A 25,951-nucleotide genomic window follows, 5' to 3' on the forward strand; every position below is an offset into this window, starting at 1 on the left:
TGTTAACAAAGCCACAGAGAGAAAGTCAAGGAAATAGAGTCTGCTGTTTCTACAGTTTCCAGAGACTCTCCGAGGACACACAGCTGCATGATGGGAGATTTCCCCTGTTGGCAGCTCCCGTAAAGAGATGCACTGGCATTACAACATAAAGAGAAAATAATCCTCTGTCTATGTGTGGAAGTGTCTGTCCGCATGTGTGTCTGTCGGCGAGTGGCTCAGAGAGAGTCCGACTGAGTGGACTGACAGAATCAGTGTCTGAGTACAAGGCAGCCCTGATGTATGTGTGGTTGTGTTTTGCTCCTGAACCAGGGCGGAGGTTGCATGAGGTAAGGCTGAGCTAAGCTTGCGTTGAGGTGTATTCACACATATCCCCTACAGTTTAGCAGTTATTGCGAAGCAGAGAAATTGCAGCTGTTTTAAAGCTTTCATTGCTAGAGGATTTGCAGCGTAAAATGGTCTGTAATTCCCATCCTATGCTCCCGCTGTGCTGTCCCTGCTGCTGACGCTGCTGCCCTAGTCTGGCTTCATAAGGAAAAGCGACAGGAGGGTATCAGCTCCTGGAACAATATAGGACATTCCCCCCCCCCCCCCTCCCCACTCTTGAGATAAAAAAAAAATAAAAAAGTTTTCTGGCAGTGGAAAGAAGGCTTTGCCTCTTACTCGGTCTCTCTTCCCGTTTGCTTCCTCTACAGTCACCATGTGTCCCATCTCTTCTTCCCCTCAACTCTCGTTCTCTCTCCAAGTAACGGGAGTCTCATGCAATATGCTGTGATTCCCCACTTGAGTGTTAATGAGGCCAATGAATATTCATGAGGAGGAGGCTGACATCGCTGTGTGGCGATTGTGCAGAAGATGTTTGTGTGCACAGGCGCTGTGGTGGCCACATTTCTGAGGGATCTGTTGTGCAGTGGGTAGACGTCGGGGGACTCGCTCCTCTGCTAATGATGCAAATGTGCGATCCGCAGTGTTGTTTTGGTCGGTGATTGTGGATGACCCCTTCCCAAGGCCCTTCCTCTCTCCCTGGTGGCCGCTGGCAGAGCTTAAGTTTAGCCTCCAGCTGCTGGTGGAGGACAGCCAGGGAGCACGAGACTGAGAAGAGGAGCTACCTCTCAGTCCGCTGCCTACACTCCTTCTCCTCCGCCTCCTTTTCCTCCCTGTGCTTCTGGCTTGTGACAAACAGATGCCATGGGCCACCTCTTTGGGGATCATCTCCATCCTTTTATCATACCTTTCTCTATTTCTTGCTACGTCTCTTCATCTTTTCATTTACCGTGTCTATGCGTCTTCTGTCTTGGAACATATTGTCCTGTGATGTCGACGGCAGCCTGCTCTATGTTTTGAAGAACATATGAGAAAGCCATTTTAGCAGCAAAAGGCTGCGTGATTCGTGCTCGTCATGTCTCATGCGTTGCTGTTTCCTCCTGTGCTCTTTACAACCCCCCGCCACACTTTTTCATTGTCAGCTTTGTTCTGCTCTTCAGATTCCCTTCCAGCAGTCCCCATAGTAATCTCTCACGTTCTCTCTCTCTTTCCACTTTGCTTGGCAGCCTCTCATTTGCATTTTCTCACTGGCGTCATCCCAGTCTTCCTCCTCTCATCCTACTGTCTTAAGCCTGCAGCGTCCACCGCTCCCCTCTCCCCGTCTCTATTTGCAATTACTCCCTTTTTTCCTCTCAGCCCCCCCTTCCTCCGCTCCGTTGTAAGATATCCGACCCCGGCAGAACTCCTATAGTCCTGTTAAACATCTGGGAACTCTTTGATCTCCCACCAGCCATTTTCAACATGAGGTTATGTGTTTTTGTCTGCGGCGCAACGTAGAAATGTGTGTTTGTCCGTCTTGCTCATGCTGTTTGTACTCTTCAACCTTTAATTTGGAAAAGGTGAGTGTGCCGGTGCTGAGGAGGCACACAGATAGTCCGACTGGCTCCTTTTATGTCTACTGTTCGGTGACATAATAAAGGCCTTCCTGCTCCTTGGTGCCGTTGGCCTCCCTGTGTTCATGAAAGCGGTCATAGTGCCACTTAATGTTGTCAGTTCCAGTCTAGAAGGCGTCCATGCTGATTCTCATGAACACACACATCCTTCCTGCAGTTGGGGAGAGGGTGGAGGCCGGCCAATTTATCAGCGCTCTGACTGTAAGGCTGCAGGGAGCCCTCCGTCTTCATCAGTTCATTCAGCAGATAGGCACACCCCAGTCACTGCTACTAGACTTACCTCATGTGTCTCCATTACACCTTAATAACAAAGCTGTGAGGTTGACTAGGATCGGCGCTCCATGTTATGCCATGTTAAGAAACGGGTCAGCTCAAATCACAGTTGGAACAGGTTAAAAGTGTTTATTACTTGCAAAAGATTAGAAAACCATCAGATTTATTTCACGGTCCCACAGGTTGGCATTTTGTTAATGAAGTGTTGGCAGATTTTTATTAAAGTAGCCATTTTATTATGAGATAATGAGAGGACATTAGCTTAAGTGTGACTGCAATTCTAGCTGCCTGTTATGAGTGAGAAGCAAATAGCTAAAAACAAATAGATTAACTTGTGAACATTTTGTACAAGCTGCATTTTGTTTAGTTTGATACCTTTTTATTTGTTTTACTTCTGTTTTAGTGCATGTAACAAAGGGAATCAGACCAACATGTTTACATATGCATACTGTATACACATAGCTTTGGATTTTTTTCAGTGGTGTCACTGGATGGAAGTTTTATTCAAGAAGTATTTAGTAAGATTGGGATTCTTATTGCGACTTCAATATCTGCTGCCTTCCCTTCAACACACAACCCGACACAGTAGCCTTCAGTGCTGATAGCCTTACTCATGCTGTATAACCAACCAGATAGTGCTTTGGACGGGCATATAAATACAGTTTTGGATGTTGATTATCTTGGCAATGGTAGAAGCTTCCAATCTTCAAAGCATTCAGGTTAGCCCTCTTTTTTATTTTCATTATTCATTCATTTTATGATTATCTTCGAAATTAAAGTAGCAAACTAGCAAATCGACACATTAGAAAAGCTCGGTAATTAGGTAATTTCTTTGTAATTTTGCTCGAAAACTGATGACTTAATCAATTGATTGGCCCTTAAATGAGCCGATGTACAACTCTCTGTAATAATTTTAGCTTCTTTAAGTGTTCAAAAGCATCTAAACTTATTTTTTGCAAATCAATCATGAAGTCGGAGCTTCTCAGAACTCAACACTCACATTGCAAATGAAAATTGAATAAAATCACATGCAAGTCAAATCATGCTCAAATCTGCCTGTATTTATTACTGTCACTGGACTGGACAAGGTTATGGCCTATGGTAAGCTTAATAAGCTGTAATGCTGTTTGAACCTTGGGTGCATACACCCTGCTGTTTGTGTCCTATCATGTGATATCTCAGGGCTGTTCGGCAGCACTGATGCTCGTCTTCTTTCCATCCTCCTCCTCCGTCTCTCTCTCCCTCGTCCTTGGCCTGTGTGGCCCCTCGCTTTCCGTGGCCCATCGCTGATCAAAGCCCCTTTGAGGGGGCTGAGCGGGTCCGGGGCTGATACTGATTTGATGATATGTGTCTTCAGAATGTTCACTTCTTGTGTGATGAGACGGCGTGTGACAGGCAGTGTCGGCTCCATCAGCTCGCATTAAGCCCTGGCGCTGTGCTGCCAACACCGCTGCTGTTTTTATCCTTTAATGTTACACCTTCCTCACCAGCCGAATCAATTATCAGTGATTACGTTAGTGTCAAAGTCTTTAGCGCTGGGCTGAGCCCCACTGTTGCCTCCTCCTGCTCTCTGTCGCTGTATGGCCCAGAGGCCCGACAGCAGCCACACTACGCTGATCCCCAGTCAGAGCACCGCTGCTGCAGAGGGACGGCTTTACAGACAGCTCTAAGTTTAACCTTCCTCCTCAACAGCGCTTTGACAACGCAAGGAGAGTTTATTATGCCTGACAAAACTCCCCCATGTAAGATCTCCTCAGTGAGAAAGCTGCATAGCGATTAGCCCTATCATGTTCGATTGTGGATGTAGCTGTCAGAGCTGGTCTTGTTTTGTCCTTGAATTGAACATGATTGTACACCGCTTGTGAAGACCATGTTGTATAAGTAATAAGAGAGCTTTTGCTGTACCACACTCGTGTTAGCTGTTAAAAAGAGAATTTTCTATGCAAAATCTCTCCTCCACACTTTCCCATGTATCCCATCTCATTCCTTAGAAGCACGCACTTGGCCTTGGATTTACTAGCGCTGCACTGTGTGTATGTGTGTGTGTGTGTGTGTGTGTGTGTGGATTATTGCCACTGCAACACACAGGGCAGTCAGGCGGCTCGTTAAAAACCCCTCTCGGCTGCAAGGTCACGGCTCTGGCTTTTCCACCTCTGTGAGTGTCAGTGCTCCATCAAACACATGTGTACACACTCTCATTGAAGCTGCAAATGTAGGTTATGACACTTTCTTTGACGCACACACACATTCACATGTCCACTAACGACTGTTTGCTTTCACCTGTCTTTTAAAGTACATGTGTCAATATCGGCTGCTCTGTCATGTTCCCTTTGCACCTCCTTTCTATTTTTGGGCATACATGCTCATGTTCCACATCCACAAATATCCAGATCTGCTCAACAGTAACCATTTTCTTTTTTTTTTTTGGCCTCGATCCAGGTTTAACATTAGGTATGTACCGATAAAGGCTGATCCAATATTTACAGTGGCTATAGGAAGTATTCACCCCCTTGGATGTTGTTTTTTTTGCTTTTATAAATGGAATCATGGTCAATATAATTTGGCTTCTTTGACCAAAAATGTTAAAGTGAAAACAGATTTTAACAAAGTAATGTTGATTAATTAAAGATATATAATGTAATATAAGTCACTGCATATGTATTCACTCCCTTTAAAAGTGACTGACCTAATCACGCAGGGTCCAGCCAAATGCAAATCGAGATGATCAGTAGCTAATTCACAATTTAAAAAATGATCGTTATGACCAGTGAATTCCAATCCTCCACCAAAGCCGGCTGTCTACTGGAGATGAAAGCTGCGGCGACACTCATGTCTTCCTATTAGCGGAGCTCTCTGGAAATAAATCAAGGGTCAGGTTTGGAGTTGCCAGTTAGGATTATAGTTTTTAAATTCAGCTGCTGTGCCTCTTTACTTGACAAGCCTCCGCTGTTGACAGGGGTTTGAGGCTTTTAAGATCTAATGTGTCCGCCCGCTATCTAAGATTGTTTCTTTGACTCGCTCTCCACTGTCCCTGCCTCTCTGTCTGCTCATCCTCTCCTTCTTTATGTTATCCAGTGTTGAGTGGGGGTAAGGAAAGATAGTAATCTGTTGTAGCCTTGGCACTCTCTCGCACTCTGGTCTCATTGAAGAAGATTGATGGCCCTCTTTCTGGAATGGCTGTTGTTTTGGATGGAGGGAGAAAAAGATGGAGGCAGAGAAGTGGATTAAGAATGAAAAACTGAGCGCGGGAGGCGGAGGGGTGGGCAGGCAGTACTGGGGGAAAGAGAGAAATGGAGGTAGGGTGAATGATAGTTGTAAAAAGATGGAGAAATTGAAGAGGAAATGTCAGTGTGGAGGAGCTTGAGAGCTCATTAAATTCAGTTTGTATTTTATTGAGTGAGAGTCTGTATCCACCTGTGATTGGTTTCATATTCACGCATAAATGCATTTTTTTCCTTCTGATGCACATAGGGGTTAAGGAATTGGCTGCAGTTAGTTTTCATGTCAGCAAGATTATATTTAAATGTCAGCCTTTCTCTCTGAATGCAAAGAAGGCAGGAAACATGTTGTGATGGACCAATTTTGTAAGTGTGTCATGTTTCTGTTGCATTAGACCAGTGTAGCCGCTAAGCCCATAAGGTATCTGGTATTCTCTATTAGTAGTCGGTGCCGCATTGCTAGGAGGAATTAGCAGCCCTTCATCTGGCTTCATGATGGGTCTATTGCTCAGTGCCCCGTGTGTGGGCGGCGCTGGGTTGATTGGCTGTGATGACAGTTATGCTCTTAATTGTGTCAGTTATTCTTCCTCTGTGGCTCTTTTGAATGTAGTGAAGCGCTTGATGTAACCCCCCTGGCGTTTTGTTCCTTTCTACATATTGGTCTTTTTAAGTCTGTGCAGGTTTTAGGAGCAGTGAGACGGAGAGGAGCAAGCCTTTCTTCTTCCCTCTTAATTCTCCCCTCTTTTGAGAGAAGAATTGATTCTGACACCTTTTTTTTTTCTTCCCCGGGCTACCCCCATCTCTCCGTGTCCCTTCCTGCCCTCTGCTTAATTTGTCTTCCATCCCTTTAGTGTGTCTCCTTTTCTCCTTCCTGTTCCTTGACTATTGTTTGAGCTGCTGTTCCACTCCTCTCTCCCTGTCTTTCTTGCTCTATTTCATCAGCATGTTGTACATCGACCTATCTTTCATCCTGCCTCTTCCCCCTCTGTGTCTTGTCGGCTCTTCATTTTTCTGCTTTCTGTTTTCCCCGTTCTCATATTTTTTGTTTCCCACCTCCCTGTCTGGCAGCTCCATCCTCCTTTCCTTTTATTTCCAGACAGGCCACGCTGTCTTATGATGCTCAAGACATCGCTGAGGTCAACCAGTCAGGCCTTGGTGGCACGACTTGCCGGATTGTCTATCGTCATCTGTCCTTGTCTTAACTGACCACTTGAGACTGCCAGAGTCACGGGAGGGCAAACGACACGGGACAGAGTTGACAGGAAGGGCATCGAGGCCGATCCCATTCTGCTTATCCAAACTGTTGATGGGGTTGTTACAAGCTACAGGTTATACCTCATCTCCTGTGGTCACAACCCAGTGTCACACTTCTGACCTGTGTGAATATTGGACACAGGGTATAGACAACAAAATAATGATCATTTTTAATTCTAAAAGTGGGGTCACGACGAAGGAAGGAGACGATGTTAAAGTTGAGGATTTTGTTGTTACTGTGTGCAAATGGTGTGTCACAATAACAAAGATATCTATCCACGAATATCAATCCAGGAAACAAGCTTTAAAGACGATGTAGACTTATCAGCATCTTTTTAGCTGATATGAAGAACGTGTTAGCAACATTAGTATTAACTAGAGTTGAGCTTCTGTCCTCCCCGAGAGTTGTCCAAATCTCAATCCTTTTTGCTTTGGTTTAGTCTCCACCATCACGAAAGCACTATCTGTTCCCTTACAGGCTAAATATACTAGCTAAATAATTCCAGTATTTCACCTTCAATGACCGAACTTTGTCAATGGGACATTTGTTATTGGGAAGGTAGCTTGCAGTTGGTTTTTAGAGGTCTTTTTGCTTAAAGCTGAAAAAAACGTTAGGAGAGTGAGCCAAGTAAAGTTGTGGGCCCTAAAATCAAAACAATAAGGTCAAAGTGAAAAGCCCCACAGGTCTGAAGAGTCACTATAGGCGACTGCTGAGAGAGTCTGCTATAAAAGAAGGTCAGTTGATTCGAAAAAATGTGAAAGAAAGGATGAAAAGTAACAAATGACCATCACACCGTCTCGGACTAACAGCTCAAAACCCATTTTTAGAATATTGTTTAACAGAGAAAAGTATTGGGTCTTTGTTTGATAAACATTAAACAACATTACATTAAACAATAAATTGAATATAATAATGGTTGGCAATTCATTTTCTGTTTCAATCGCTGATCAGTAGACAAATCTTTCCACCACTACCCTCAACAAAAAACACAAGGCAATTCAAATATAAGAAAGGATATCATATGAGTGCGGAAATTAAATCAAAACTTAAATTAACAAGCCTTTTATTATTTTGTTTAAATCATAAGAAAAGACTTATCATCTCCACAAGGTCTCCATCGGTGCTCCAGACAGCAAACAACATGTGGCCTCAGCTGTCTAGTAACAACTTGACATACCCTGTAATTTTTTACTTTATTGGGTTTGTGGTTTTATTTGCAGCCTTTTTTGGTATTATGTTAAATGTATTCACCTGTTTTGCCTCCGTTTGGCTTTTGTTTCTCTACAGGCGAGGCCACATTGTGTTGTTTGTCATTTGGAGCCCCGATGAAGACCCAGTGATGGAAACATGTCGGCTTTTTTCTTAACGATATTGTCCACTGTAGTAAAAAATGTTTCTTCCTCATTTCCAAGAGCTCCTGACACAGTGTGTATTGACACTGCATTACACAGAGCAAGCAGTCATCCTTTCTTAGCTTCAGCTCCATTGATGTCTTACTGCAACAAATAGAGGTAGCCACAAGATAAAACTAGTAAGTTGCCAGATATTAATTCTGCTGTCATCTCAAATCATCCAGTTTTCTCTGCATTATTTAAAGTATGATAAGCTACAAACTGCATTCTGTACAACAACAAAAAGAAATCCTGATTTATCTTACTTGAGGGATGTTAGACACTTTTTTTTTTTTTATCAGACTAGGTTTTTATTAATAGACTTTTAAAACGGAGCCTATTGATCTGGGGTGCGTCTGTGTTGTTGTCAAGTTTTCAACTCTGCTTAGACAGTGACAGTGATCACGTATTCATTTCAGGTGAGCTATTGATCAGAAGGTGCCGGGGCCCGTGCACACATCACAGAGCAGGGCTGCCTTTTTGACATTTATTTCAGGGTTCAATGTCTGTCTTTTTGCATCTGATTGACATTTCCTGGGTATGTATGTGTAAACATGTGGATCTTAAGATATTTCTTTCATCCGTGTAAATCATCCCCTCTCTCTTGGAGGTAAAAGCCTGCAGGCGGTTTGGATACTGGTTGTGAATACAAAGAGCTCAAATGTATTGTAAGTAGTATTATGTGTTTTTGTGTACGGTATATCTAATGTGTAGTATTTCTTGGCCGAATGTAAGTTAGTGTTTTAGTTGGTGACAGAATTTATGTATCCTCTGAGGCAACTTGTGACTCACTTTTCTGTAGTTTCAAGTAAATCGTGCCTGTTTTAAAATGCAGCTTTATGAGCCGGTTATGAAAGAAAATTGACTCAAATCAGCCAGCTTCTTCTCGTTTAAACGTCTTAAATGTCAGGGATCTTTGTGGATTGGCTCTGTTATGAGCCCGAAGAGTGTCACTGTGGCTGTTTAGACGTTTTGTTACAGTCCGCACCCCTTCTCTCTGATAATGATTGGCTAAACACGACCAGCCGGCTCTGTGAAATCCTGTTCATCTGTGGTTGGCAGGCATGTGGAGTATGAGTAAGCGTCCTCGGTCATGTTTATTTAGGTAGAGGTGGTATTTGAGAGAGAATTAGACTTGGAGGATTTTAATGAGACTGCCACAGCATACCTCCACGCTGGAGTTGAGTGCCACCGTGGGTCTGTACTGTCAGATGGTTTCACTGTTATTGGGGTCTCTGTGGGCCCTTTATTCATCAAATTAACATGCAGCGTATACATCTGAGTTATATCATACATATTGATGGGTCGGTGTAAATATAACCCACAAAGTATTAAAAAGAGAATTAAGCTTGAATTAAGTCTTGCTGATAGAAGCGTCATCATTTGATTTGTGGAAATGAGATTGAATTCCTTCATAGCTCAGTTTACACCTGTGGCTTAATTTGGTGTTTGGATACAGTCCAGATACAGTTTGTGTTTGGATTAGTGTTTTAATGCTGGGTGTAATTACGTAAGGAGTCCCTGTCCCACTTTGTTCCGCCTCGCTGTGTAAACCTCACCACAGTCTCTGTAAAACATGTGTCTTTGTAATATCTTGTCACACGGACACACGCGCAAACACACACACTGCATCTCAAAAAATGTTCTGCATTCAAGTCTCCTACATAACAGATGCGCACACAAACAGTCAACTTGACAAGGAGTCTCTTGCAAGAATATGATAAGGCACTGGCTCACACCCACGCTTGATCTCACAACTACAGTCTTGTTGATTCTTTCCGCTGTTTGCGTTTGCAGCTTGCCAAGAAGCTCAGGCTTTGGACAGACATGCAGTACTGACACACCTACAGACAGAGAGACCTGACGGACAGAGTCCAGCTGGCGAGTCATGGCAGCAGCAAGCGGAACAGATGTGCATGGGACTTTGATCTAGGTGAGTACCAAATGGGGTGAGGATCTGGGGGAGGGAAGCAGGGGTGTTCGTCTGTACCAATATTCGGAAATGGCAAGTATACTGTGGAGACGGTGGGCTGAAACAGGGGGTGTTAGAGACACTTTCAGCCAATAACACATCTTTTAAATTTTAGTTAGCACATTTGACTTGAATTAAATACTCTCTGTAGGTCTGCAACAGTCCCTTTTAAACCAAAACAGAAGGCCTTAAACTGATACCAGTAATCCCAAACATAAAGTGCTTTAAGTCTTAAACTAAGGTGCAACTAGTGCATTACATAAATATCTCACGGTGCCATGTGTTCTCCACTGATTTGTCAGGCGAGTTTTGCATTAGGTCTACATGCTGTGTTGTTTTGAATAATACATGGCATCAACGTTGACTTTGATAGTCGGCTTTCTTGTTCTGCAGGTGCACACATGTTAGGGGAAATAATAAGTTACTAAGTTGCAGTTTAGTAGTTTCTCTCAAGCAAACTACATTTTGTTTTGCTTTTTTGAGACACATACATCTATTCTCAGGCGGCTAGCGTTGAACCAAATAGTAGGTAAAAGGAAACTGATGGTCCAGAATGAGAAATAAGGTATATGGTTTGAATAGAAAACACAAACCTTCAAAAAGTCTGAAGGCTCCCAGTGAAGGAATACCAAGTAGCAAGAGAACAGATGATGTAGTAGACCCTTGATCATATAAATGGCAGCTGGGTAAGAAGTTTCCAGTAGTGTTCGGCTGTCATTTAAAAGTGGAAATTGCAGTTTTTAATAAAAAAATTGTAGAGTGAGGAAAGAGGATGGGGATCAGGGTTTAGAAGGGGAAATGAGGGAGGGTGGAGGATGTGCTAACACGAGAGGCCAAAAAAGAACAATAAAATATATCCTTCAGGGGAAATAATGTGGGCCTGTGTGTTTCACACCTCCCCCCAAAAACTTTTCCATGTTAATTAGGTAATGTAGAACTAGCAAGAACAGCAAGACGGCATAAAAGCAAGGGCGAAAACCAGATGAAAAGACAGCGTAAAATAGCACACTGTATTCCGTTAGAGGCCATAAGACGCACAGTTGTGTGTGTGCTGAGAGGATAATAATGCATTATTGATGTGACATACTGGCCTGCTGATGTGAACAGGTTTGTCTCCTGTTTCATAAAAAGTTAAACAAATTGATAAATCTCTATTTTCTGTTTAGAAGGTAAATGTAAAGACATGACAAATTCCAGGACACAGTTCAAATCTATTCTCCATGTTCCCACATGTTTGGAGTATGATTTACCTTCATATATTCAAAGTGAAACTAGCATCTCACTTGGCAGTGTTGCTGCATATATCCATGGAAATTAAATTTGTGTGTAGGATTTGTAGAGAAATGCTGGGTTATTTTAATCACCTCCCTCCTATATTATCATACAGACAGAGCATCATGCAGAATCGACGTTGAACATGGTCTTGCAGATGTGTGTGAGACGGTACCTGTGATATTGGATTTCCTGGCTTTGACTTAATTTCTGTTCTCTCGGGAAACTCAAATAGTTTCAGCAGTATTGAAAATGATTTAGACCACTGTTTTGTTTTCATGCAAGACTAGATGTGTGTCTTCTGTGCGTATGTCTGTATACACCAGTGAAAGACAGTCCTTGCTGACCCTGCAGTTACAGCCAATTTGCTGTGATCACAGTGACAAGTGTCTCCATATGGATACTTAGTAATTAGCTAAGAGGAGATGGAGAAAGGTTGGAGTTGGTGGTGCATTCGAAGACCTGTCAGAGGGCCCCACTCATCTTACACCCCCCCCACCTCCGAAATCTGTCAGGAGGCTTGTCTGGGGCCCGTCCCCCTCCCAGTCCCCTCCCTCACACTTGGCTGCTCCAGTTAATTGAAGCCACTTCAGATCAGTCAGAGGAGCTGGATCTGCACGCCTGAGCAGACCACGGCGCTCACCTGACCTGTCAGTCACTACTGCCAGCTGTCTGCCACACACAACCGCATCCTAACACATTTAAATCCTAAGGACACAGCCAGGATCCGAGAGAAGCTCAGATACACCCACCTCACTAGATCTGCCCAGTTGTAGTCTAAGCCAGGGTGCATTTGCACCATTCAGTTGTGAAGAAGTGTATTTGAACCCTTTTAGTTTATTTCCTTCAGACCGGTGAGAGGGATAGCTCTTAAACTCAAATAATACTGGCACAGAGATATCAGAAAATGTGGATTTCGGTGAACAGCAGGACAGTTTGTTAGGAGTCCTTCATCTACAAGAAGTGACCCTGAAATGCAGTTTTATGGTTATAAGAGACTAACCTGTACTTACTCATGCTTGAAAAGCCAAGCAAAACAAAATGAGCCAGGGGCAAACTTGTTCTCAAGATGCAGTGAAATGCTTTTTCAATGCATTTCTAAACTCTGTATAAGAGAAGACAGGAAGCATTAAAGCTCTGTTCAAACAAAGAGCAAAGACTGCAAGTGCACAAAGCTGAGCTGAAGTGATACGGACCGCAATTGGATTTGTTTTGACTAATTTGCTTCCCGCATGGCTTTTGTTGATAGATTACGGCTGAATTGAAAATTGTGTGTGGTTATCATAAAAGACACCAAGGCACAAATGCAAAAGAGCAACTACTTGTCCCTTGATTTGGACCAAAACAAGCTGACTGCGGTTTGCAAAGGCCATTAAAGTAATACCTTCATTATCCCTGCAGAGAAATGTTCTTTTTCTTTGGTGAGGGCCCTGCATGGTTAGATGCACAACGAGCAAGTCCTCATGCCTACAGGACAAAATGGTTTCTCTGTCAGTACCTTCCCAAAACAAATTATATTAAGGTTTACACTTTGGCAACTGTCTGGGCCAGTTTATGCAAATAAAATGATACGGTTATGGTTGTGTTTGTTTTGGCACAGGAATCAACATAGAAAACAGCAACTCCGTAACAGATTGTGCAATGGTTCTGTGCACATTTCAGCTTCCTGGCTCTATATCTTGCTAGAGCAAAATGGCTCAGAGGCTGATGGAAAAGTGAAGGATTGAAAAGTGAAGAAAATAATTCAAAGAAACTAGTCTTCTAATATGACCACTGAACAGATAGCAATAGGTGGGCCACATGAAGCTGTTTTATATTCATTTAGAATAATTCAATTCCGGTGATGTTCATCCTTTGTAGTAGTATAATTAAGTATTGATTTGGAGTCAGTGGGTCACATGACAAGCACAAAGGCTATTGATAAATTAAATACTTGAAAAAACGTTGGTTTTACCAGTTGGTCAAATGGGCATATGACAATGTCTGCAGTGAAACATCGTGATAGATGATGACATTGTTGTTTATGAATATAAGGCAGCGTGTCCCCTTGGTGTTGTCCTAAGGTAGTAGTTGCATATTAGCTAACCAATGTAGCCACTGCTGTTTCCCATCATTGCTCTGACATGAATTCCACCTGTCTCACCCAGCAGAGAAAACTCCAGTTACCAATGACATACATCCATGTGCCAGGTTTAAAAGCATCCTTGTCTCCACACCACATGTCCATAACTAAGCTTTGTTCAGCGTCATATGCATAAAGCAATGCTGGTTGACTAGCCAAGGAAGCCAAGCTAAGAAAACTGTATAAAAACAGCATGACTGAGAGAAAAAGTGGCCCGCGGGAAAATAAACTCTGCTGCCACTAATTTAACCGAGTGTCTTGGGTTCGCTTAACTGAGCTGGTTTAATAAGAGAATAATAAATGGGACATGGAGACGTAATGCTAGTGCACTGAGCAGCAACACACTTCTTTTCATTTGCTCTCCCCACATATCATAACAACAACAGCTCTTGCCCTACGGCAAATCTGAGGGGACATGCCACTTCATTGAGCTCTCCGGTGGGGAGACTTTTAAATCACGATGTTACGATGGTCAGGGATCGGTAGTTGATGGCTGTCAGCCATCAGCAATGGAAGGTGGTATCATCCATTGGCCCAACCAAACCCTAGTTGTGACTCAGACAGCATGTGACACTTTGACAATCTTTTTTGAAAACAGTACGAGTAAGGTTCAGTGTTTATGCTTATTGTGAATCTGATGCCAGCAACCTGTTACAAACAAGTTGGGAAAGGGCAACACACGACTGAGACAGTTGTGGAATGATCATTCTAAAGGTAAACAGGTTCACAGGTGATTTTTTTTTTTCATGTTTTTCTTTCATTGGGATTGTATGTCAGTCCAACCAAAATGTACTGATGGACCATAAGTGAAACCTTTGTGGTTAAGATTGACAGAGTTTGGAGATGAGCCAACTGTTGTTTTACTGCCAAAATGGGGTCAAAGTGAGTGGGAAGATGCCGCGTTATCTGGAGTGAATGTCTATCTGAAATGTCAAAGAGTAGGCTACTTCACTTCTGCAGCTGAAAGCAACATTATGTAAATTTTTTGTCTTAAAATAACAGTTCCCAAAAGTGTATTTTGATGGTACAGGGTCTTGTAACAGGGTGAATGGTATCTGTGTCTCAGCCACTCCGCCCCACATCACTTGTTTCTGTAACTTCAGTGAGACGGTAGGATCACAGCGTTAGATACATGTCTACTTCAGCATACAAGCTTTCAACACATAACATTGTTATGATGTGATGAGAAAAACAAACGCATTTGCCTCTGCCATGGGTGAGGCACAGAGGAGATGAGATGCAACGAGGGGCCCCGGCTGTAATCGAAGCTGGTGAGGTCTCAGCCTGAGTACGTGGTGCGTGCACTCTACCAGGTGAAGTACCAGGGCACCCACAATGTTATTTTTCACAGTTGTCGTGGAGCAGGGAAGTGGCTCAGTGCCCTGCTCACTGACACATAAGCAGGGTGGATGTTTGCTGACGGCTTGCACCTTAATGTCCTCCTGTTGACGGATTGTCACTGCAACACCCTGTTGCCCTAAAAGGGGAAAGTCGTCTATCAGGCATCCTGCAGGAATTCTGCAGAGTTTAATACTTTCCTCTTAAATGCTGTGCTCTTCTGTTGGTTCTGCAATGCTGCCTTCCATAGCACTGAACACCAGGGATGTATGAAGTAGAACCGCAGGGAATAGATCTTTTTGAGACAACCCACTCGGGAGTGAACGTCTGAGATGAGAAGTGGAGCTTGTGTATTGTTTTAAATGCCAGGCTTCTCCTCATTCGCTGTGCCTTCTTGTGCGAGCCTTTACTTGTGGCTCAGTCAGCTGACATTTTAATGCTCAGCTATTACAGTCTCTGCTGCTTCAGTATAGACCTAGTTGTTACTGGCATGAATATGAACGGACAGATGTGACAGCTGGCCAGCCATATGTGACAAGCCTTTTAGATCTTTATGCCTTAATTATTTCTTCCCTTGGGACCAATATTGACATTTTAGGTCTTAACGTTCAGACCTTACAAACTGCCAGCCTCCATTTGGCATTATCTGTCTCTTGGCAACATCCAAGGCTACCGAGAAAGGTGCACGATAATTGCTCACTGCTAAGTTCATTACCATCAGCTGTGGTGAGATGGGTGCTATAAAATTTATCAGTGTTATAAAGGTAATTGTCTGTAAATCATGTCTGGTGTTTACTTAGAAGTGGCTCTGTCTAAAGTTTATTTAGTTTTTTTTCCTCACTGTGAAAAATGTAGTTTTGTGGGAGTTTTTCCTCATTTTTTGTGAGGGTCTGAGGTTAGATGGAGTCGTTTTTCATTTATATTTATGGTGTGGGGGCGCTGAGGAACCCTCTGAGACTTTCTGTGATTAGAGGCTATACAAATAAAACTGACTTAATTAATAACTGAAAGTGGAAGTTGAAAAATTTTCAACGCTGTGTCTGTAAATATCTAATCTTGGCTGCAATTTTTTACGCGGCTCCAAAAATCCTGCTGCAGTGTGCAAGAGTGTGTCTTGTTTTATTTCCACGATGTCACACTTAATGAGAGCACATTTATGGCTTCTTCGTGTACATGCTGTCATCTCCTTTGAAGAATTTAAAAGAAAACACTTTCGGGTGTTTTATTTATCACATTGTCTTATAAGTAGCTATCACAAGAGTGAAGGCAACTCCGCTGCCTTCTCTATGAATCCTTTTTCCCTCCATCTCACCTGAGTCGTCCCACACATTCTCATTTCTCTTGTTATCCCAGGTTCTAATTTCAGTTCCACGGCAACCCTGCGGCTCCCTCCACTTATTCCTCCTCCCTCATCTCTCTGAGCTCCTTGTTAAGTGTGGCAGAGCTGGTTAATGATCGTGTTTTATTTCTATTTATCCTCTGGTAGGCTTCCTTTTGATGGGCCACACATATCTTGACTCCTGACTGAGTCTGGCTTTCTTTCTGCTGTATCTTCATTTCATGTCTTTCTTTCGTACTTGTTTGCTTTCTTTCCGGCGTGCCTCCTGCCTTTTATTTTTCTGCGTTTCTCGTTTTTTTCTCGGAGTCTGCCTTTGTGTTTTCTTGTTTTTTTCTCGTGATTCTGCAGACGCCACTGCTAGCTGTCAGTCGAGCAGTAAATTGTGGTCACTCAAGGACACTGTGTGGACCATCACTGCTTCTCCAATGTCATACTTGGACACAAATTAGTTTGCTCAGTTTGCCTTATCTGACTGTTTGCTTTTGTGCTGATCAAGTTGAAATGTTGAGCCAACCTCTCGGTTCATCAGCGAAAAGGTCACACATTTTTACCTACCGTAAGGGATGCATAATATTATCCATTTCATTGAAATCCACCATATGTTCAGTCTCCACCAGCAGTGCTCACTTATTGTTAACTGTAATGCTTGGTTCAGATTTAGACGTTCTGCTGTTTTAGTATCTGATTAATTACTAAACACTACATTGTTTCAGTGAGTTCTCTGAAAGCAGATGAGTACAAATGACATCCACTTGAATGTAGAGGATTCACATTATCACAGCGATTTTGTTCTTTTTTTCTGCCGCAGCTGCATCCTTGAAAGTAAGGAAAACAATTATTGTGTTATTGTGGATGTCACAACATAATTTGGCGCTAAAACTTGAGATATGAGATTAAAAGATGTGAAACATCTCAACAGTAATTTCATCATTACTTTGTATTGCAGAAGCAGTAAGGTACATTATAAGGGCTGATGTCATCTCCCTACAGTTGAAGTCTCTTGTTGTCAGGACAGCTTGCGCTGACTTAGGCCAGAGTTTAGCGATTAATGCTGCGTTAGCTATTGACCATAGCTAAATGAACTGGACTCCACTGTAATGAAGGGCTGTAAATCTTTCAGAATACACTTTGTATGCCTCTTTTTTTCCCCGTTTAATTAAAAGAAAAATTAATGAATGTTGCATAAATACTGATGGCAGCCTTGTTTGTCCAGGAATTTCTCAATATTTCAGTGCTGACTAATCTGGTACAGGTACCAGTTTAGTTGCGGTCCTCGGTACACATCCCACCTTTTTTCCCTGTCTATTGTTATTTATCCATCACTATGTCTTTTTTCACTTACCTCCTGTAATCATTCGAAAAAATGTTCTACTGTAGATATAATAACAATGAATAACAGCTGGGATGTCTTAAAATTGCGGGTCTTTATATTTCTTTCGATTGTAATGGAAGGTGCAGCTCGCTTAGAGTGAACTTCAGTAGCAAGAGGTTGTTCCGAAATTGTTGGAAACAATTTAAAAATCAGTCAGCATAGAAATACTCGGAAATTCCTTGAGTGGTTTCGAAGAAAACTCCTCTTCCAGTTACTTCTTCGAGACAAGTCTATCTTGCTTATCCAAAGTTAGAGGGACTCGAAATCTGATTTGTTGTGACATCTGTCTTCCTTGTTTCCTTTGCTTTCTCAGTTTCTGTCTGTCATTTCTGAACATCCCTGGTTGTTTTCTTTACTTGTTTTCTCATTGGTCATATTCTGTGGACATTGTATTCGTGTTTGTGTTTAGATACATCAGTGTAAGAACAAGGCAGGCTCCTTCATCCCTCCATTCTTTCCCCACTCTTCCTTTATTAGAGGCTTCTATTGTCTTTATGTGCTTTTGATGTATTAACGTATTTGACGTGGTTAAAAGATAAATGCTGTTTGGCCCCCCACTGTTTTGTTTTTTCACTTGTCTTGTTTCTGTGTCCGTGTATCTGCCTCTGTCTCTCCGTCAATCACCGTCTTGGCATCTGGCGCAGCAGAGCAAGTCTCTCTGGTGCTTTTGATTGGCCGTTCAGAGATGGGAGTGTGTCTGCTTGACTCAAATGACTTCATTAGACAGTGATAATCTCAGAGGGGGTCCCCACTAGAGGCAGCCTGATGTGGTTTTATTTGTTTGGGCAATTTTGACAAAAGAAGCAATGTGGTGAAATAGTTAACGAGAGAAATTTTCAAATAGCAAAATAGGAGTAGAAGATGGTTTTAGGTCTCAAAGTTCGGCAGTGGCAGGAGTGCTCTCAGAGATAGTGACAGAGGGAGTTGAATTAGGAAGGCTTGGATTTGGAGCATAACTGTTGGTTACGGTCCCAGATTCACTGCAGAGATCTGAAATGTCACTGTGTGAGTGTGTGTGTGTGTGTGTGTGTGTGTGTGTTTGTGTTGGTCGAGCAGCTTTATCTGTCTGGCATTTCCTGCTTTCAAAACCGACTACAGCACCAAGCACCATCTGATGACCCTCCAAAAGGCTCAGCGCTGCAAAGAATATTGAGGTGTACACGCGTAACCTTAACATGAATTAGGAAAGCTTGGGTTTAGAGGATGACATACAGGGTTTTGTCACCCTCGCCAATACCAGCAGTTATTTCGTGAGTGTTATCTTAATAGCGTTGTGGGAGTTCAGGTTTGATTCCTCCATGCTTGCTTTTCCTCGAGCCCCTGTGTGCAGGTAATGAGCTGATCTCAAATCAGACAGCGGGCTGATTAACACAGATGATATGAAACATTCGCAGTTGTCTGGTGTCAGCTTGTGGCTACAACTTTGCAGGCTTTTTCCACTTCAGCACTGCAAGGATTGAGGTTGACATTTAGGTGCCAGCAGCCAAACAGAGACGTGCGACTGCAGGCACTCAACACCCACCACTATCTCAACTAGGGTTCTTCAGGGAGCGAATATTGAAAATGTCAAATGAAAATTATATCTAAATATTGAAACTTGGAAGATTTTCGCATTTTAATGTCATGTATATCTTATAAAGGGAGTTATATATAGCTGTAACATGAAAAATATACCACATTAACATACTGTGTGCCACACAGAGAGGATAAACTTCCACTTTTTATGCACAATTAGCGAATAATGTGAGAAAATACAGGCTCATGCGTCTTCATTTGACTTATTTGTGATGGAAATCGTAGTGAGATTTCTGCTGATGATTCCATTTCAGTCGTACTCCGAATGCCTCATCTGACTGACCAGCAACATTTTTCTCTACTTAGCATTACTGGCATTTCTTATTCATTATCAAGGCTGTAGTTTGACACTTTTCAGTGTGAGACAGCTCATTTTCAGCCCCTCACTGGGTAATGTATTTGCTCTTTAATGTATAGATAAAAATTTACAAAAGGTGAGGAGATCACTTTTGGTTTTTAAACACGATCCATCTTTTATGAATTTAATGGAGAGCATTTAAAATTCTCCCTGAATATAAATGAATTTGTGCATGTGTGTGTGTGTGAGTGTGTGTAAATGTGGTAATTGGGAGGCAGAGTGACGTTGGGGCACACAAAGGAGTAACCCTTGTCGTACCGAGTGCAACCGATGGATAGAACTGAACTTATTAGCGCGGCTACCTTTCCTCTCCCTTCCTTTCACTGAAAAGAGCAACAGCAAAGCAATAAGACAGAGTGCACCGGTTGCACTTGTCTCTGAATCTCCTCAATGGTTGGTGAAACTCTGCCTGTGTTTCCATACTGTATAATTGAATGTATCTGAATACTGTATCTGTAGTAAATGAGAGAAGCTGAATAGGAATGAAAACCCTGTAATAAAACATATTTCTCAGTTGAGAACTTATGTGATACTTAATGAGATAGATGCATGCAGTCACTAAGTTGGCTATAAAATATCTGTAGTTAGACGGGGAATCAGATTATCACTTGTCTTTGTTTCCATGTTCTGAAATACAGTCTCACAGGACTTACACCTCTGGTGTTGATGTGCGGGAAGCCAGTTTATTCACCTCATTAGAGCTTATTGCATTTTACATCTAAGTAGGGCTGGGACGACACATCGACATAGTCGACATAGTCGACGTAATCGACGACATAAATTCGTCGACATGAATAATTTGCGTCGACACTTGCGCCACAGACCAGGAAAAACCTAGTCTAAAGTCAGTGGCGCTTATTCAGATGCTATTTTAAGGGCGCATGCTTGGCCATAATGTAGCGTGTGCTTAACGTGCATACACTTTGCTTCTCTCATCTACATGGAAGCAGTTCCCGTTTTTGCAAACCATACAAGAAAAAGTTGAAAAGATTTAAACAGAAGAACTCATTCTTTTTCCCTCTGATATGCGACGCGCCCACCGTAGCCGTGAGGGTCCGGGAGTGGCAATGCGCGATGTGCTCCTAGTGGAGCGGGTGGACGGAGATGGAGTTGGGGGAGGAGGAGGAAGGTGCACAACAGGAGCAAGTGGTGCGTTTGGAGACTTGAGGCGATGCGCCTGAGAGGCCGCAGCAACATCGCCACCCGGTCAAGACGGGCATTAATACCTTGCCGCATCCCGGACAGTGCGGTCCGGTCTGACAATGCTGCCACGGCGTGTAGTGGGTCTGGATCCTCTGCACCTTGGTGTTTGCGCTGCTCCCTCATCAGCTGGCCGTTGCGCGCTGCTCGGCCCGTGCGCACTGCTCCCGAGGCCCGGTGCGATGTCCTGGAGATGCCAGCCGTAGAAACAATTGTAGCAATTTCCTCCCACGCCCGTTTAACCAAAGATAATTTGGATGGATTTCTCTTATCCCCATACAAGGCCACTTCTCGGTCTTTTACTGCCCTGACAAGAACGTCGGTATCCTCGGCTGTGAACCGCTCCTGGCGTGCGCCTGGCAAATTCGCCATTATAATAGCAATGCGCCATGGAACAAGCGCGCCTGCTTTTAAAGGGAGTGTGAGATGACGCTCTGATTGGTTTATTGCACGTTACGCCCAAACCACACCTATGAATAATGTAGCTACTTCAGACCAACCCATTTTAGATTTGCGCTGGGCGCAAGAGTCATTTATCCCACCGGCATAATAGCAACAGTGCCTGAGATCCGCCCACAAAGCTACTTGCGCTTTGCATTTGATACTTGCGTTTCAGATCGTTAAGATAGGGCCCTATATGTTCATGTTCTGTAAAAAAAAAAAATCGAGCTAGTACTGAACAGTACACAACACTAGCACTTAAACCTTTTACTCTGCAGCGTACTTAAACTTTTCCCTGCCTTTTTTCTCTCTATCATACCACGATGGGGAGGCAGAAATGCACCAAAGAGCACAATAGCACTGCCCATATTAACCCGTTGAGTTGTTCAGATTTGCGCTCCAGTGTGGACCTCCGAGGCCGGCTTGCAATTTGCAGTAATCATTTCAGAATCAGTTCTCTTTAAAGTTTGATTAGGTTTAGACACAAAACCACTTGGCTATGTTATGGGATGTGATGCGATTGTTTTTCTGGTTTTCAAAGTGCTTTAATTAAGGTTAGGGAATATCACGGCAGTGGTTAAAAAGAAACCTTGACAGTTGTCAGCTTCTGTTCTGAACCCACCCATCCATCCTGACCTCCTCCCATACATGGCCTAGAGTTACTTTACTTCTCCTTTGCACCTGATGTCAACAATGATAATTTCTCCTGCTACGAGAAGGCTGCTCAGTAGGACCTTGAATGTTAACATAATGTTGTTCTGGTATAACTGCTGAAACTAGTCATTCTGTCATATTTTTCTTGAAGGACAGTCTCAACAAAGTATGACCCAGGACCAACGCTGATCATGACCCTGTGTATCAGCTCCCTCCCTCTGCAGTTATTGCTGAATGGTCTCAAATGTAAGCTTCTCTAGTGAGAGAGAGATTAGATGTGACATGTGGTTAGAAGCAGGAATATTGTCCCCTGAGGTGGGCCGGGGCTGTTGTGTGGAAAAATGCCAGATTTGACCGTGCCTCTCCACCCCACTGGCATTAGCATTGCCCATGATCCCCATATTTCAACACGGCGATATGACAGTATGACAAGTTAAGTGAACAGTTGATCTTAATTGGCTCCTCTTCAGTCTGTGTGTGTGGATCCACTTGGGTTTGAAGTACCTTATGCTATTGGAAAGACTGACAGCAGGGACACATCGACAAGATGTTTACTTTTCATTGATATTGGTTTCATTGATGGTCTCCTCAAACAGGATAGTGAACAGCTTCCTACAGACATCTTGCTGTCAGTCCTTCCTTCGATTTTTTAGAATACATTTAGAACATCCTTTGATTTTTTTTTTTACCCATTTCTTTGCTTTTTTCTCTACGAAAACAGTGGATTTTAATGAAGATCCACACCAAGTTTTCCCACACCACTCCTCTTTGACTCACTTTACCTCTGTTTAAGACAATACCTCACAAATTCACTGACTTGTACTGCTCCTGGCACAGTTCATCATTATAATTGTTGGAAAGAAGGGAGGGAATGGTGTGAAGAAAATGGAGAAAAAAGGGAGTAAAACCTCACTCAAAAATTCCTCCTTTATTTACCCATCTACTCTTCTTCTACATATTAAACACGTGAAACACTCAAAAGTTTATTATGAGGCTTTAGACATGAACGATGCATCAGTGCTTTGAAAATCATTGAATTCTATGTTTTGTGCTCCACAAAAGGAGCCTTTACAGATAATAAACACACATAGAATGCAAACTCTCAAATAAAATGACTGACTTGATAGCAGATTGGAAGCAATTCTGGACAAATCACTATTGACAAGATGAAATTGTGCCTTGCTTGAATGAGCCTTTATTTGTATCTGGGAATGGACTAAAAGCAATTTAACCATAGTCAACATTTCTGTGCCAGAGTAAGCTGACATGACTTTAAAGCGTATTAGAAAATGGAAAACAACACAACGACCAAAGTTTAATCATGTCAAGACATACTGTGAGATGGCAGAAAAATATTAGGCTGAATTTATTAATGCACTGTAGTAATTGGTGATTTATGAATCTCCTGTATGAATAGCACAGGTTGTTGGTCTCATCAAAGATTCATTAGGTGTACACAGTGGAGCATTAGGAGGCTACATTCAGGTTTTTGTTCCATCCTCAAACATGCTCCGAGGAGTCTTTATTCTACTCTGAACTATGCATTCAGCGAGTATATATAGGTTGTATTTCTCTGTTTGAACATTATTTGAGATGTAAGAAACAATTTTCCTGTTGACATCTTTTGTTTAGTAATTGAAAAAAAGAAAAATATGTCCACACAATATCATCATTAACAGTGTCAGGTTCACTTATTTTCAAAGCCTATATGGAACAAGTATTGCGTTTCGCTTCAGGCTCGGCTTATAAAAGCTGACAACCTGTTGGCATATGAAGGTATTGACTGAGTGCATACATGATGCCCAACACTGTGAAAAGAGAAGGCTCTGAAGAGATTAGACAAGCGGAGGGGATAAAGATAGAGCTAAAGACAAGCTTTGTTTTTGGCCCCCTTATGAGCCAGGGCTCCTGCTAATTACCAAGCTCTCTGGTCCTTGCTAAATGTGTTTGAAATCCACTGGATGCAGATAATTGAGCTGGAAATGTGTTACATGACAAAGTCACGCTGAAGGACAACCACTAAAAAAGGCCTCCTCTTCACTTCCCCCTGTTTTCTCTGTCAGGCACACTTTTGAAATAAAACTCCCCCAACTGATTCATTCCACAGCGTTTGTCTTTGTTGTTTGTTGAGATTGAAGCTTAGGGGATGTTTGAGCCACCTATTGTGATAAGCTATAGTCAAAACAGAGACAGGCCAATGGCGGATGTGTCAGACAGGCCTGTGTTTTCTTGTTGTTGAAATAATTGCTTTTAGCCTTCAGTTTAGGGATGTGAGCTTTTAAAGACACATCGCACATCATCATAGCAAAGTAGAGACATGTTTTATAGCCACAGGCTGGATGTGTCTGTCCATGCATCTCAAGTTTTCTCTCTCCTAAGCAGTCGCTTGTACAAATTTTGTATAGCCTAAATCTGAAATTGATTTCAGCGCTTCATATGAAAATTGATTTACGGGCTTGGATACATTGATCCCGGCAGAGATGGGCCTCCCCTGAGAATGTTGGAGTAAAGTGAAAACAAGGTGAAGAGAGACTCCCTGTCGTCGTTCTATTTGCATTTTAATTATAAGTTGCATCATTGCACTGAGTGCGGTAACAAAACAACTCCCTCGTCCTCCATTCACTCTTTCCTTTTGCTTCAAGCTTGGCTCGCTTCATGAGAATGAAACTTCATGCGGAGAGCCTCTGCAGGGCAGACAATGAACAGCAGGGTAATACGTAGGAGTGAACTCAGGAGTGTGGATAAAGGTGAAAAAAGCCTTACCTTGTTGTTGCGCAAATATTCATTTCAGACAAAGGAGGATATTGTTATAGCCCAGTATCCCTCCCAGATTGTCGAATACTGACATTCTGTGACACACTTCTGTATCTCACATACATGCACAAGGTACCCTTAGGCGACTTTATAAGATGAACCACAAATTTAAATAACTACAGCTTAAACCCATCTGTGTCATTATTAGATGCTCAGAGCAACTGCTCCAGCCATCTGAGTAAGATGACGTAGTGTAAAGGGCGACAAGTCTTTGTAGGGGGCAGGTCAGGGTGGATGGATGGGACAAACACAGGGCTTTAACTGAGGAGCGTTCTGTTCGTCTCATGTGTGAAACCTAACCCCGACTTATTATTTTGACCCAAACCATAGTCTTTGCCCAAAGATAACCACGCTGATTTGGTCCCTAACCAATGCACTTGCTCCTCCGCAAGTGTGTGGCACACAGAGCTGAAGGGAGCTGGAGGGCCATGGCAAAGAGGTGGCATAGAGTGCCGTAGGAATTACTCCTAAAGAATGACTCCTTAAACCAAGAAATAACTTAGTATGTTTGCACTTCCGGCACCTTCGTCTTGAAGCTTAACAGATTTTCATGTTTTGTTCTACCACATGAAATATGTCAGTAAATAACCCACATGAAAATGTTAAATTGTTTACATGTCTTTAAAAAACAGCCGGTTACTAATTAATGGCTGAGTCATCATGCCATCTAGTCACTAGTCAGTCTTTACAAGTGGATTTAAGTTGCAAATTAGTTTAGCTTTAACTTTCCAATATGCACATCGATCAGTTTATAGTAGTAGCTAAGTGTGTATGATTTTATGTAGTAAGATGCCTGGTTTGTTTATAGCCTCACGTTAGATTGCATTTAAATTTTGGGGGCGTTCATTTTTGAAGGTAACCTTGCTGAACCAAACTTGCAGATCTCACAAACAATGATCCAAAAACCTATTGAGAAATCCCATTGCCCTTTTTCTTACTAATGGAACCGAGGTGATGCGATGCTTACGTCCGGGTTAGCCTACAAAAATATGCCAGTGCAGTACTGTGTTTGACGACTTCAAAATATGAAGAGGTTGACTGTCAAAGTAATATTTTTATTTGGATGTTACTTAGACGTACTCGGCTGTGTTTCAGTGGGTGTTGCAGAAGAAGTCACACAGAGTGAGACAGAGAGCTGTGGACTGCAGCCAGTATCATTTTGTCATTTGGAAAAGCACTTTTCTGTTGTTATCGTGGCGACATGGGGTGACTGTGGTTTGATGTCTGTCTCTGATTATATAATTTCTAGTTTCTCAAATCTCAGATTTTCACAATGGGTTTTGTCTCTCTCTGTTGTGAGACATACATATACTTGTGTAGAAGTATATGTATGTCTTGTTGTACTGTGAGTATAGAGGGCTAATTAATCACATTGGACTAGTGTGTATACGAATTGCAAAAGCACAGACTGTAGATGTGGGGG

General features: G+C 42.5%; 1 protein-coding gene across 3 annotated transcripts in view; it reads left to right on the forward strand.

The window, feature by feature from the left end:
• The window catches only part of spop (speckle type BTB/POZ protein), an 88,788-nt gene that overhangs the window by 8,456 nt on the left and 54,381 nt on the right, over positions 1 to 25,951 (forward strand). For all 3 annotated transcript variants that reach the window (XM_030406375.1, XM_030406372.1, XM_030406374.1), the window contains exon 2: positions 9,869 to 10,004. The gene's annotated coding sequence lies outside the window, so the exon portion shown is untranslated. The remainder of the gene's footprint in view (positions 1 to 9,868; positions 10,005 to 25,951) is intronic.

This window comes from Sparus aurata, chromosome 23, assembly GCF_900880675.1.
Source record: "Sparus aurata chromosome 23, fSpaAur1.1, whole genome shotgun sequence".
NCBI classification, from domain to species: domain Eukaryota; kingdom Metazoa; phylum Chordata; class Actinopteri; order Spariformes; family Sparidae; genus Sparus; species Sparus aurata.